Raw genomic sequence first — 12,839 nt, 5'->3', positions numbered from 1 at the left:
GCAGGTTGAGTATCTGAGAGCATAATCGGTAGATCTGAGGTTAAAATCCTCACAGACGTCGACCAGAAATTATAATTTCGCACTGTTAACATGTAATTTCATACAAAGGTCGACCCACAGTTTTCTCTCAGCTCAGCTGGCAGAGCATTTGATACCGATCTTGCAAAGTCTGAGGTTTGAATTCTCACGTAAGTTAACTCAAAAGTTCGTCCTTTCACTCAGCTGTAAAAACATTTTGTAGAGATGTTGAATTCAGTGAGGCTTGAATCCTCACGAACTGAGGTCGACCCAGATTTCTTCTTCCTCTGCCCAGCCGGTAAAGCAGATGGCGAAGTTTCAAGGTCTAAGGTTCGAATCCTTATGATTGTTGACCCACCTTTCTTTTTTTTCTTCCTCTATTTGTGCACAGCTTTTATTAACTTGAGCATGAATGTTTTTTGACAGCAAAATCGGTGGATCTGAGGTTAGAATCCTTATAAAAAATCGACCAGAACTTTTCATTTCACACTGTTAACTTGTAAATTCTTACAGAGGTCGACCCACATTTTTTTCTCAGCTCAGCAGGTAGAGCATTTAATATCGATATTGCAAAATCTGAGGTTTGAATCCTCACGAGAGAAATTTGTCCTTCTAACGTGTTGGAAGACCATTTTATAGCGATGTTGTGTAAAGTGAGGTTTGAATCCTCACGAACTGATATCGACCCACATTTATTCGTCCCCTGTGCAGCTGGTAAGGCTGATGGCGAAGTTTCAAGGTCTAAGATTCGAATCCTTAGCATTGTTGACCCAGCTTTTTCTTTTTCTATCTTCTTTTTCTTCAGCTTTATATACTTCAGCATATACAGTATCTGTAGTGTGACCTTCAAGAATGTTCTAGAAGTAGCTGTGTCATGCTGAGTCATCCCTGAATCAAGATATAAATAGAATCTGTTGTAATGTTACAGAACGTTCTAGATCCTCAACCGTACCTATAAAAGCCGAGCTTGTAACTAGATGTAGAGAGTAGTTTACTTGCTGGTATAGCCCGTCAGATATCAATAAAGGTGTATGCTGCAAAATACAAGACGTCCACACTTCATGGTGTCAGAAGTGGGATTACAAAATTGAAGATAAATTTCGTCGATCCAAGCGAAGACAGAAGAATTAATCACGGGCGCTAAAAGAATCCAGCGGTGTTATTGGACAGACCGGAAGCCTTAGCACTGCCACTTGTGAAATTTGAAGTGAATTTCGAGGTTCACAGATTGAGGAAACTGCATTTCTGGCAAAGGCCAGAGCCTAGCATACATTTAGCGAACGTCTCACGAAGACAACAAAAGAATTAACAGGATGGACGATCAAGAGGACCCTCCCGTGCAAGAGAATCCTCCAGAAGCACCTCTAGCACAACCTATTGTGCCACCTACACAGATGATGATGTACGGTCAGTTACCAACGCCACCTCCAATGAGTCTCAAGAGAGAGTTGGGAGAGCTATAAGATAGCAACTGAACTTGATAAGAGACCCAAACCAGTCCTTTTGGAAACTCTTAAGATAGTTCTGGGAAGAGAAACTTACCAAATAGCTAAAAATCTGCCTGTAACTGATCGCACAGATCCTGATAGTTTCTTGCAGGCCCTGACGCAGCATTTTGAACCACAGAGGAATATTATTTTTGAGCGTTACCTGTTCAACAATGCCAACCAAGAAAACGAAAACATCGATGAATACCTGAGCAGACTTCGAAAGCTAGCGTCAACCTGTGCTTAGGGCGCTCTGTGTGACGAACTGATTCGGGACAGACTGGTCATGGGAATCAAAAGCCATGAAGTCAGAAAACGACTACTCCGTGAGAAGGCTCTTACTCTCAATACAACCTTAGACATAATTAGAGCTGCAGAAACAGCCAGCGATCAACTGGAAAAGATTGATGGAGAAATAGAAACTTCAGTACACGCTGTCAAGTACAAAGGAAAGAAACCAGATTTTACACGATGAGTAGAAACGGTGAACAATGTAAATTTTGTGAAACGAACCACAACTTGCGCCAGTATCGGGCTTATGTGCAGAAGTCGAGATCAAGAATCTCAAAGGAAAACACAGAAACCTGTGAAGAGCATTTCCAAGAAACCTACGATGAGTATTCATCGAATTGAAGAGGCCGAGCCAGCAATCACTGATGATGAAGTTTACTGTATGTATTCAGTCATTGACAGCAGCTGTTCTAAATACATGATTCAGCCTCAGCTAAGAAGTGGACAGACAAGTAATTGGATTGAGGTAACTATGCAGATTGATAGCGGATCAGAGGCTAATTGCTTAAGAATGTAAGATTTTATAAAGATTCAAAACCGACCAGACTTGAAGAAAATTCGTGCCATTTTGAAAGCGTACGATGGAGAACGTGTGTTTCCTAAAGGCGAATTCTTCCTTGACATCCAGATGGGTGGAAAAATAACTAGAGCAAAATTCTTAGTGACTGATGACGGTCCAAGTTCACTGTTATCAGGAAAAGCATGTGAGGAGTTAGAACTCCTGTCTATTAAAAGAGAATTACTCGTCAACTCAGTTTCTGACGTGAAAGGGTTGACCAAGGATGCTATTTTACGAGAACACAACGATATATTCACTGGGCTAGGGTACATTGGAAATTGCAAGATTGAACTGACAGAAGGAGCAGTACCGAAACAAGATGCTCCTAGAACCGTACCCGTCGCACTGAGAGACGATCTCAAGAAGAAACTTCATGAAATGGAGCAGAAAGGCCACATAGCGAAAGTTGATGAACCAACAGACTGGGTGAGCAGCGCAGTATATGTGAAGAAGCGCAATGACCAAGTACGTGTTTGCCTGGATCTCAGAGAATTGAACAAGCATATCAAAATACCAAAGCTCTGCCTTCCAACCATTGATGATGTGACCTCCAGACTTCATAAAGCGCAAGTGTTCACAGTCCTGGACGCTAAAGATGGATTTCTGCAAGTGAAGCTAGATGAGGACTCTAGCAAGTTAACGACATTTCACACTCCTTTTGATACAAGTGGCTTAGGATGCCCTTCGGCATATGTAGTGTGCCAGAAGAATTTCAGAGACTTAAATGAAATCATTGAGGGCCTGGAAGGAGTAACTGCCATAGCTGATGACCTGTTAGTAACTGAAGCAGGAAACACCCAAGAAGAAGCCTTAGTAGACCATGATAGAAATCAGATTGCGTTGCTACAGAGATGCAGGGAGCGAAACTTCAAACTGAAGAAGGACAAGTTCGTCTTCAAACAACAGAAATTGAAGTACTGTGGTCATATCTTGACTTCTGAGGATATTTACCTGACCCAGCCAAATTTGAAGCCATCACTCAGATGCCGAAACCACCTAGTAAGACTGAAGTGAGAAGACCACTTGGAATGATCAATTATCTGGGCAAATTTTTACCTCAGCTGTCTGCTGACGTATCTGAACCTCTCAGAAACCTAACCAAGGAGCAAAACCAATTCATTTGGTCGAAAGTTCACAAAGATGCCTTTAAAAAGTTGACTCAGCTGATTCCAGAACCGCCACTACTCCGTTACCACGACTTGGAGGAAGAAGTAACGATTGAGACAGATGCAAGTGACTATGGACTAGGAGCCGTTCTACTTCAAGCCGGCAGACCAGTGACATTTGCTAGTCGCGCTATGACTGAAACTGAGAGACGTTACTCTCAGATCGAGAAGGAATGCCTCGCATTGGTGTTTGGTTGCACACGATTTGACCACTACCTCCATGGAAGAGAAAAGATTACAGCAGTCACAGATCATAAGCCTCTAGAAACTATACTTGCCAAAAGTATCAACAGCACGCCCAAGAGGTTACAATGCATGATGCTACGACTGCAAAAGTACCGCCTGAATATTGTGTTAAAAAAAGGGAACTAAGATGTACATAAGTGATCCTCTGTCAAGATCTGCCCTCCCAAACGGCCGAACGCAAAAGAAGGAAATAGATGATTATGAAGTCTTTACAATTCACGCAGAAGAACTTCTCATGAAAGAGATAGAAGGAACAGATCCAAATATATTTCATAACATGACAGATGCAACCCTTCAGAAAGTAGCAACAGCAACCTCAAAAGATGGAAATCTCATGACTTTAGCTGAAATTTTTGCTAATGAATGGCCTGAGAACAAGACACAAGTACCGCCCAATGTCCGAGACTATTAGCCGTAAAGAGATGAACTAGCAGTTCAGGATGCAATAATCCACAGAGGAACGAGAGTGCTCATTCCCACGGCTATGCGCCTACAGATTTTAGAAAAAACACACTCCGCTCACCTAGGAGCAGAAGGATGCATGAGATCGCAAGAGATACATTGCACTTGCCATCGATTCATCATGATATAAAATATCTCTGCGATAACTGTTCCGTATGTCAGGAAGCTAAGCCAGATCAACCTGGAGAAACCATGCAGAGCCAGCCTATTTCAAAGACAAGATGGTAAATAGTCAGTACTGATCTTTTCAATGTGAAGAAGGACGTCTACTAGGTAGTTGTGGGTAATCTCACAAAATACTGGGACTTAGAGCAACTGAATGATACTGATGCTGAGTCCACAATCTTACAGATGAAGAAGATTTTCGCCCGGCAGGGAGTCTCTGAAGTGGTAATATCATAAAATGGTCCTTAATATGCTAGCAAGGAATTTAAAGAGTTTTCAGAGAGTTGGAACTTTCATCACTATGCCTCTCCACCACACCATCCAAAAGGAAACGGTACAGTGGAAGCTGCAGTTAAACAAGCTAAGAGGATACTCAAGATGAGTCACGACCACTGGATGGCTATTTTGGAACAAAGGAATACACCTGATGAGTGGCATCACCAAATGAGAAACTGAACTCCAGAAGAACAAGAACAGTTATACCACTGAAATCAGAGTTACTTGAACCCCATGTGATACCAACCTTAGGCATCATACGAGCTTCAGTCAAGAAGAAGCAACAGAACAAGAGGTATCATGATAAGGGAGCAAGGCCTTTACCCCTACTTGTTGTAGGAGATAGTATTCGCGCCAAGATCAGGCCTCAGTTGTCGTCCCTGTGGACACAAGGCCGTGTGGTCAGAAGAGAATCTGACAGATCCTACATAGTGAAGGCCAATGGCCCTGAGTACAGGAGGAATCGGTGTCACATCAGGAAAACTAGAGAAATTACAACGCCCAAAGTCGTTGTTACAGACCCTTCTTTAGAATCTCCTGTGGGCCCACCCACACAGTCAGAATCAGCCTTTCCAAGTGCCCCACATTTAAAGTTCATAGAATTACCTGGAGTTAACAATGAAACAGGACAAATGCAGTTGAGTGATAAAAAAATAAATCAAAATCAGAACCAGTACCGATTCGACAAGGCGTAAGAAGATCACAGAGACAAGTCAAGCCAAACTGAAAGTGTAAAGACTTCGTTCTGTTTAAATAACCTTAGAGAAATTTAATAGACTGCAATAGGCAATGTGATTTCTCGTCATTTCCTCAACAAACTGTTCGTCAGTCTTTGTAAAGAAGAGAGGATGTGGTGACCTTCAAGAATGTTCTAGAAGTAGCTGCGTCATGCTGAGTCATCCCTGAAGCAATATATAAATAGAATCTGTTACAATTTTACAGAACGTTCTAGATCCTCAACCGTACCTATAAAAGCCGAGTTTGTACCTAGATGTAGAGAGTAGTTTAGTTGCTGTATAGCCCGTCAGATATCAATAAAGGTGTATGCCGCAGAATACAAGACGTCCACACCTCAGTATCTAACAGCAAAATCGTTAGATCTGAGGTTGGAATCCTCATCAAAGTCGATCGGTACTTTTCATTTCACGCTATTAGCATGTAATTACATACAAAGTTCGACTCACAAGTTTTTCCTAGATCAGCTGGTAGGGCATTTGATACCGATATTACAAAGTCTGAGGTTTGAATCCTCACACGAGTTAACCCAAAAGTCTATCTCTTCACTCGACACAAATTTCTTCTTCCTCTGCACAGCTGATAGAGCAGATGGCGAAGTTTCAAGGTCTAAGGTTCGAATCCTTATGATTGTTGACCCTGCTTTTTTTCTTCATCTTTTTTTGTACAGCCAAGAAACTGCAATCCCCGCTTGAATACAGACAAAGTCTTCTGGTGGTTACAGCCGACAACCGAAATGGGTCTGGCCTCCGGGTTTGAGACCTATTTAACGGCTTTTTGCTCGCATCAAAAATAAAAGAAAGAAAAAATTAAAAACATAAAAACAAAAACGATGCGAGCTTATGCCGAGGTACCAGAGGGTGAGACCGAAGTATGGGCAATCTGCACTGCACCTCTCCTTGGGACGCGAATATAAACAAGCACTGAGTGGAGAGCACGAAACTCTTCCCCCAGCTGGGATCGCCTTATATGGGCTGACTGCTCGAGGTTCGAATCCTCAGTAGGGGCTCAGATTGTAATGTATTTTCTTTCACTATCCTATAAATGTTACCATTTGTTTTCTGTGATCCAACTTGTCCCCTGAGAGTGATACGGCTTTTACTGAAACATGATCTTTGAGCTGAAAAATAAAGAGTGATTTAAGTAGATGAATTATGCTGATAAACTTCCACATAAAATTTAAAATTTTGAAATTCGAAAGAAAGGAAAATTAATATGTCTACTGTAAAGCTGCATATCTTTTCTTTAATAGCACATCAAGTGTTATTCTAATGAAAATTTCCATCGATCAACGTAAATAAAAGGTAAGATTCATTGCATAAAAGTTTTTTGTTGTTATGGTTTAGTTCGTTTGTTTTTAGGTGTGTTTTATTGCTTCATTTTTCGTGTTTAAGTATAGCCTTAAAATGATTTGGACGTTAATGTTTCTTCTTTTCCAGAAATATACATTTTAAAATTGTGGCTGAAATATACTTGCTGTTCTCTGCCCGCCTTTTTTTTTGCTTTTTCTTCATGACAGGACGGAAAAACGCGTGGACTGTAAGTACCTCCCGTTGTCCCATACAAAGCCTTAGAAAACTTTTTTAAGGCTTTGTATGGAACAACGGGAGGTACTTACAGTGCATGCATTATCCGTCCTGTCATGTTTATGCACAGGTTTCTATATTCAGCATTAGGAGTATCTGAAAGCAAATTCGGTCGATCTGAGGTTGGAATCCTCATCAAAGTCAACCATTACTTTTCATTAAACCTTATTTACATATAATTTCATATAAAAAGTCGACTTACAGTTTATTTTCACAGCTCAGCTGGTAGAGCATTTCACACCGATTTTGCAAAGTCTGAGGTTTGAATCCTCACGTGATTTAACCCAGAAGTTTTTCTTTTCATTCTGTTGTAGGAACATTTTGTAGAGATGTTGAATACATTGAGGTTTGAGTCCTCACGAACTGAGATCGAATCCAGATTTCTTCTTCCTCTGCCCCGCTGGGTAAAACAGATGGCGAAGTTTCAGGGTCTAATGTTCGAGTCCTTATGAATGATGACCCAGTTTTTTTTAAAATCTCTTTTTGTGCACAGGTTTTCTATACTTTAGCATTCAGAGTATCTGACAGACAGGAATATCGGTAGATTTGAGATTAGAATCCTCGTCAAATTCGACCAAAGTTTTCATTTCACACTATTAACGTGTAAATTCTTACAAACGTCGACATACATTTGTTCTCAGCTCAGCTGGTAGAGTATTTGATACCGATATTACAAAGTCTGAGGTTTGCATCTGCACGTGAGTTAACTCGGTCATTTGTCTTTCTACTTTGTTGTAAGAACATTTTTCGACGATTTTAAATAAAATGAGGTTTGAATCCTCACGAAATTAGGTCGACCCATATTTCTTCTTCCTCTGCCTCGCTAGTAAAGCGGATGGCGAAGTTTCAAGGTCTAAGGTTCGAGTCCTTATGATTGTTGACCCAGATTTTTTTATCTTTTTTGTGCACAGGTTTTCTATACTTTTTCTACAATGCATGAAGAGTACCTGACGACGAAATCGGTAGATCTGAGGTTGGAATCCTGATCAAAGTCGACGAGAACCATCATTTCACACTCTTAACATGTAAATTCTTATAAGGTCGACATAAATCTTTTCTCAGCTTAGTTGGTAGAGCATTTGATACCGATATTGCAAAGTCAGAGGTTTGAATCATTACGTGAGTTAACCAAGAAGTTTGTCCTTCTACTTTGTTGTAGGATCGTTTTGAAGCCATTTTAAATACGTTGAGGTTTGGATCTTCACAAACTTAGGTCGTTCTTAGGTTAAACTTAGGTTGTTCTTCCTCTGCCCAGCTAGTAAAGCAGATGGCGAAGTTTCAAGGTGTAAGGTTTGAATCCTTATGGAACTTGATTCTGCTCCGCTCATAAAGTGATGCAAATTATTCCGAGAAGTACTTGATTTTGGACTGAAGTAACATGCACAATTAGTTCATGTAGCCCCTCTCAAGTTAAGCTCTGAAAGCTTCAGTCGCCATTATTTTGCTCTGCTAGTTCTAATATAAATATAAAGGGTTTTTTTATTATGACTCTTCAATAAAGAAGGAGATACTCTTCACCCGGCTTAACGGCTTTGTACTCCTTTGACTTTGAATGTCAAGGACTCCGGAGAAAAAAGAAAATACAACCCCCGCTTGAGTACAGACACCGTCCTCTGGTGGTTACAGCCGACAACCGAAATGGGTCTGGCCTCCGGGTTTGAGACCTATTTAACGGCTTATTGCTCGCATCAAAAAATAAAAGAAAGCAAAAATTAAAAACAAAAACAAAAACGATGCGAGCTTATGCCGAGGTACCAGAGGGTGAGACCGAAGTATGGGCAATCTGCACTGCACCTCTCCTCGGGACGTGAAAATAAACAAGCACTGAGTGGAGAGCACGAAACTCTTCCACCAGCTGGGATCGCCTTATATGGGCTGACTGCTCGAGGTTCGATTCCTCAGTAGGGACTCAAATTATAATGTGTTTTCTTTCACTATCCTATAAATGTTACCATTTGTTTTCTGTGATCCAACTTGTCCCCTGAGAGTGATACGGCTTTTACTGAAACGCGCTCCTTGGGCTGAAAAATAAAGAGTGCATTTAATAAATGACTTGTGCTGACTGACTTTCTCTTAGAATAGAGGTTTCTTAAACAAACGCTCTCTATCTTATAAATAATTGAAAGCTAAACATTCGAAAGAGAACGGAGGCTTCATGAGATAAACTGTATGAATTATTTATAAGAACTGTATAAAGAGTAGAAATATGTTTTCATTAAAGCTTTAAAGCTATTTTCTCTACCACATGAACTTGATGTCATTGTAAACTTTGCTTCACTTGATCAATAAAGTGCAACTACGATTAATTCCATCAAAATTTTTTGCTTTTTTTTTCTTTTCCCACAGTATTGTGTCACCTGAAAAAGGGTTTTGACTTTTGTTTTTCTTCGTTTCTGTTTTCTGGAGAAATGTTTGTTCTGTAAATGTATTTAATGATAGCCGCTGACAAAAGTGCAATCCTCCATAAGCTTAAATAGGAAAAATTAATTACAAACAAAAAACCTTGGCTCTGTAACCTCAGAGGTATCCATATTTCATGACTTATGAGAAAAATATTTAGCAAATTTAAAGCAAAAATAAAGATTGAATAGGCTACTCTTTGGAACCTCAAAACGTCTTTTTTGTGTGTGTGTTTTTGTGTGTATGATTATTGATGACAGAGATAAAATTTACATGGTTTCTGAAGTTAGCTTCTCCATAGAAAAAAAAACTTACATTTCAGTCTGTTTGGCTTTCTTCAAGAGAACCTGTGATGTACATTCATTTCTAATCTTTGTCTTGCCTCCTTTTTCTTCTGACAATCGACGATGAAAATAAAACCAATAGCACATCTTGTGCGAGTGACCGAGAACGTTAACCTCGGTCGCATTCTTTCCATGTAAGGAGTGTCTGTTTTGGTAATCCCGCACAGTGATTCAGTGACTCTGTTCCAAAAAGAACGGGCTATATCCCACTTCTGATAACCTACTACAAAAAGAAAGAAAGTACTAACTGTGCAAATTAGAAATTTCTTTTTAGCCACCACAATTGCGAACATATATTTTCACGAAATGATGATGACATTGGTAATAGACAAGATAAAAGATGATTCGCCATTCAAATGCATCTACTATGTTTCTAGATAAAACCTACGTAATGTTGTTTAAAATTAAATGTAAAAAACGCGATGTTTCTAATGATATCGAAAGCTAGGAAACGTTAAGAAAATTAATACCTGTTTTGCGACAAAAATTTTAAATCGTATCTTGTCTTTGTGCCCTTCTAAAGTCGTATTTCTCACGCTTGCTTGCTATTTCTCCGGTGTGAAATTTCATCATGCTACTACCTTTTAAAAGTAATAATTTCTTTTCCACGTTGTCACCTAGAGGTCCTATATTTTGATGAGTCTTTTTCCTCTCGTGTCAACCGTTCTAACCAATGACTCAAACCAGCCAAAGGTTGTTCAAAGTTGTGAACCGTTGATATGTCAGTGAAGTGAGCATCCAATGTGTGATCAGTTCGCTGACATTTTACCGTAAAAGCTTTGATCAACTCGTCGAAGTCTCCTTTTGGCTTTTCAAAACTGCACAACGTGTTTAAGCTGCCTTCGATAAGCAGTGACAGACATCAAATGTAATTGCACCATGAAGGATTTCGAGTGAATCGTCTCAGTGTCATGAAGTTGCCAACCACCGTTAAAAATTAAAAAATTATCACTTTGGCTGAGTTGCGCATGCCTATAAAGAGGTTGTTGGAATTCAATTAATTTACATTCAAAGGCGTAAAATAGTTGCATACACCAACGATCGCTCCTTATGAGAAATTCCTCCGCTGCAACACCTTTTTGTTCTTCTTTTGAATTTGCATATGAGATAAAATTCTTCTCTGCTCTGGCCTGGGTGACAAGTTTTTTAAGCAAGGAAAGATTTAATTGAATTATGTCGGCCGTTTGAGGTCTTGTAGTCTGATTATCCAATTTAAGGTTTATTTGCTGTAGTCAATTGGAAAGAACTATTGCAACGATACCTACTCATTCTTTGCCAACCTGAGCAGAAGTTATCATCAGAGTTTTGCGAGGGTTGTTTTTGCCTTTATTTGTTCTTGTTGTTAACTTTTGCCTAGGATACTTGAATCGTCAGCCTCTGTTGCCAACATTCACTTTTCAGAAATGATCTTAGAATAAAATAATTCACTGTAAAATGATTTCGTTACTTCATTGTTTCTTGACTTAGAGTAGCAAGAGTTCCACACGTTCATTGATTGCCGTATTCTCCTTGTGACCTGCACATTTTCTGATCCCTCAATTTTTCAGCTAGTTGAAGATAACAGAATGTTTATGAGATTTTTTCAGTCATTATTTGATCAGAAATCATGTCTTCCAGCTCAGGGTGAAAAGAACTTAATGTAAGGTGATTAAAGAAAGAACAGCAAAAGACAGTTCGAGAGTCCTTGAAAGCCTTTCGTTGAGCATGGTGCGGTCCGCAGCAACTGAGTTCCTCCGACTTTGCAACCCAACATACTTAGCGAATTACATCTCAACGACGGTTTGTTTTCCGTGGTCATTTGAAACTCTATTTTCTTTCGTCCAATTTAGTCTGTAACCATACTCGTGATTCACAAATCGGACTCCCGCTTCGCGGTCGTCTGAATTTTTTAATCACTCGTATGATTACAGACCGAATTGGACTCCACTCGGCCCTATTACCATTATTAATCTTAGTTTTGCTCGGCGTGTTTGGCAATTAGTTTATTCAATTCACACCACTGGTCTGTGAGTTTCCTCTTTGTTGACAAACCCTAACGTTTCCCAGCCCTCCATAAGATTGTCAGATTTAAATTGTTTATGTAATATCATATTTATGTTTCCGAGTGGTCTTCTAGATTCGAAGAACAAAGTCGAAATATACACTTTCGCTCGACATGCTCAATTTCTATTTCAAACATTATGATTCAGGAAAGCTTTAGAAAACAAACACAACAAAGTACGATACTTTTTCATGTGTGTTTGATATCGCCAATCAGCTGCTGATTGGTGATACCTGTGGTCAGGTTAATGAATGAACGGCAAAGCCTTCTCGATTCTCAATACAAGGTAGTTTGTCGGAACTTCCTCGGATTATGGCGGCTACAACGTTTCTAGAACATCCGTATTGCTCAGAGAAAGAAAACCAACTACGAAAACCAAAAACCGAAAGTTACGCATTCAGTGGCTTTGGTAGTGGCGTTTCTCGCCGCTGAGAACGAAAGTTGATAACCGGAAGATTTGCCACAAGCCGATTTTGCCGTTTACCTGAAATATTTCTTCGTCAATAAAGTCAATAAATGAGAGTCTTGTAAATTGAGAATTACGCCCATTGTTGTTTCTGTATTCATGACTCAACGCATTTTTTCATCTTGAGCCGTAGCGCCAACGCACTGTACGATTGTCGATTCTTATATTTTCATTCATTAAGGAAGTCGGCTTTTCTTGTCACTTAAGGGTGTTTTATTTATATCATAGACAAAAATAATAATACATGGTTGCTTGTAAAAACGAAATTTCTCTTCTCGTGTTCAACTCGAAAAGAAATTCCATATCTATGCGCACCCATGTAGTATGCTCTATTTATCAACTGAGGTAATAACGTCAGTTGGCCACCGTAAAGAGTTTGAAAGCTGACGTTTCGTGTGTCTGATACGTCGGCTTTTAAACTCTTTACGGTGGCCAATTTACATAATCAACTCAGTTGATAACACTTTGTAATAATTAAGAGAATCTTTATCAAATACCACATGCTACTGCTTGCAAATGAAACTAGACGGCGATGTTTGTTGCTACGGTTGGTTTTCAATGTAGAAAGTTAATAAGCTATTTTACCGTTTTCATGAT

The 12,839-nt window shown here is 39.6% G+C and overlaps 1 protein-coding gene across 1 annotated transcript in view; it reads left to right on the top strand.

Moving 5' to 3' along the window:
* The window catches only part of LOC113680733 (EGF and laminin G domain-containing protein), a 438,917-nt gene that overhangs the window by 271,804 nt on the left and 154,274 nt on the right, over positions 1-12,839 (top strand). The window lies entirely within an intron of this gene.

Source organism: Pocillopora damicornis, chromosome 3, assembly GCF_964200805.1.
Source record: "Pocillopora damicornis chromosome 3, jaPocDami1.2, whole genome shotgun sequence".
NCBI lineage: Eukaryota > Metazoa > Cnidaria > Anthozoa > Scleractinia > Pocilloporidae > Pocillopora > Pocillopora damicornis.
This window is presented reverse-complemented; position numbering and strand designations above follow the sequence as displayed.